The sequence below is a fragment of the Branchiostoma belcheri genome, unplaced genomic scaffold (genome assembly GCF_001625305.1).
Source record: "Branchiostoma belcheri isolate BF01 breed outbred unplaced genomic scaffold, Haploidv18h27 scaffold377, whole genome shotgun sequence".
NCBI classification, from domain to species: domain Eukaryota; kingdom Metazoa; phylum Chordata; class Leptocardii; order Amphioxiformes; family Branchiostomatidae; genus Branchiostoma; species Branchiostoma belcheri.
The window spans coordinates 1,941-4,589 of NW_017803995.1; the positions used below are offsets into that span (position 1 = coordinate 1,941).

Sequence of the window (2,649 nt, forward strand, 5' to 3'; positions counted from 1 at the left end):
ACATAATATGTAGTAGTCTGTTCAAAGTTCATGATATTATATCAGCTTACCCAGTCGAGTTTGAGCCAGTCCGCTCCTGAAGTTGTAAGTCGAAGCCTTGTGGGACGTCCGAAATTGGGAGCGGCAAAGGTTCGATCGTACTCGGTGCTTTGATGTTGTGCATGTGGGAAGATACAATCAAAGATTCACTAAATGAATTTCATTACAAAAACGATGTTATTCTTCGAGTCTTAGTACTAGTATACTTTGTTGTTGTCTTCGTATACGGTGGGCATGGTTTGTGGGGGAGGGGGGCGGTACGGAACAAAAGTTCGCGATTGCGCGAGGAGATGACTTTGCGACAAGAAGCTCTTCGTGAATATCGCGAAGTTAAAACTCTCGCGAACAAAAAATGCATTTACGGTAGTACACAACTCTTGTGAAGGGTTACAGATTTAACTGTGCACCACATTGTCACCACAAGAAACTGTACTGTCCGTTTTAAATAAGATGGTTATAAGTAGACGTCTCATCCAACTCTGGGCAATTTTTGTCTGAAAGGCTGTAACTTGAAAAGGGCGAACCATCAGACCGAGACTACATAAAGCAGCTACATTTATGTTCAAGCTACACGTATCTTATATTACGTACCCGACGTCTGTAAGTCCGGATACAGTTGTGTTTGTGCAGACATCATCACAAAGGTCAGAGAAGATTTCAACTGTCAAAGAGTCAACACTGCCAGAGTGGACAGAGGTATTGCTGGTCCTGAGCGTTAGGCTGTTCACTGTTCGATAAAACAACATGCAGTCAGATCTGGTAGGGCAACTTCCTCCTAAGGCGACCACCTTTTCGGTCTCTTGAAATTTCTCCATAGACCACCCGACCGCAAATAGCATGGTCATTGCCTTAAAATATAGCATGGTCATTTACCAGCATGTAGCCAAGGTAATATACTTGTGTGACATTTTGTGACAACAAGAAAGACAGGAATTTAAAAAAAAAATGTTTTGTTTACTTATCGTTATATTTGAAAGAAAAGACACACGTAAAACGGCTACTGGAGCAATCAGACTATGCCGGAGCAATCAGACTATTCCATAAGCCACGCCCCCCTTAGCAACGCCCTAGCAACTCGAACACCTCCGTCAAAATCAGCGCGGGAAGGTGTTGCATTCCAAAACGTGTTATTCCAAATCATGATTTGGAATTGAACACGTTTTGGAATGCAACAAAGGGCCGTACCGACTGCCGCCGCCAGAATGTCGGATTTGCAGCCCAACTTTACGGTCGATTTTTCGGCAGCGAAAAACTCTTCCAGGAGACAAAACAAGTGCTTTTATAAAAAGCTGTCGATTGACGCCGTTGTATTTTTGCACAACAAAATCGTATGCAAAAAAAATATGTTTTTTTTGTAAAGTGATAATAAAGTATTTGATTGAAATCTAGCTATGCTATACTACATACACATGTACATTGGGATTGTCACTATTGGCATGTAGATAGTTTAGGAAAAGATATAACCAGAATTGATGCTCATTAGGAGCTAGTTCACGTCATTTTTAAGTGAGGAAATTAGATTCTTAATTATCAAATCTGAAATACAAAGATTTCTTATGTGATGTCAGGAGCAATTGATTTCAATTGTGCATGTTTTTTTTATATTGACAGCTTGTCAATGACCATACTACATGTAATATATTACCCATAGCGAGAATGTTAATCCCCAAGAATGCAATATCAGGCAACACTTGCCCATATAATGGAAAAACAGTAATAACAACTAGTTTTTTTATGTTAAAATAATAAGTAGTAACGTTAACAACTAGTTTTTGAATGTTAAAAAGCAAAACAGCAGATGTTAAAAAGAAAATTGAAAAAAAAACATATGTCGAGACTTGAATAATTAGTTTTTGAGTGTTAAAAGCAAAACAGCGTCTGTTAAAAAGAAAATTACAGCCTCGCTACCAATCGAGCCATTAGAGTAACCATGAAAGCTAGGCTTTAAAAGGAGTATTTATAAAACGAGTTGACATTCCTGAGGAAGAACAATTAACGTGAAATTATATTTGAAATGTATATTTGTGTCAAACATAGAGCTATGTTGACATTTTATCACATAGTAGCCCAGTTTTTAGTGCTTCATGCATAAGAGACCAGGAAGTGCAGACACAATGACGGGACTCGGTCAACAGAAATAGCCCGGATGTAGGACGAACGAACAACGGACGGTCGGTCGGACCAGGGAGCATGTAGGAAAGTCAGCATAGTTTCGATTGACGCGTGAGCGCGTCAATCGAAAAAAAATGGTTAAGCTATATTTGTTGAACGGTGCATCCGTAGAGTAGAATTATTTTAGGAGGGGACAGAGGTAGTTTCATTGAGAGCAAAATGTTTTCGCTGAATACAGACGAGGCATTGGCCGCATAACACTATAGGTGGACAAGAGTACCCGGTTGCTGACTAACAGCCGATATGTGAAACAGAGTACGTTTATCGGTAACAGGTTTTCCACGGTATTTGCTGCATGCATCACAGCTGCGTAAAATCTCGGGAAAAAAACGAAATGGGAAATAAAAACTCACGGGGACTCACGAGGGAGGGCGCAACTTATAAAGGGATTTTCGGTACAAGTAGAAAAATAAGACACGCAAACACGGACATAAACAA

General features: G+C 39.8%; 1 long non-coding RNA gene across 1 annotated transcript; it reads left to right on the forward strand.

Moving 5' to 3' along the window:
- Positions 1-1,077: 1,077 nt before the first annotated feature.
- On the forward strand, positions 1,078-1,305 carry LOC109476442. Its single transcript, XR_002140615.1, has 2 exons — positions 1,078-1,146; positions 1,217-1,305. It is a non-coding gene; the product is annotated as an uncharacterized LOC109476442 (long non-coding RNA).
- Positions 1,306-2,649: the final 1,344 nt, after the last annotated feature.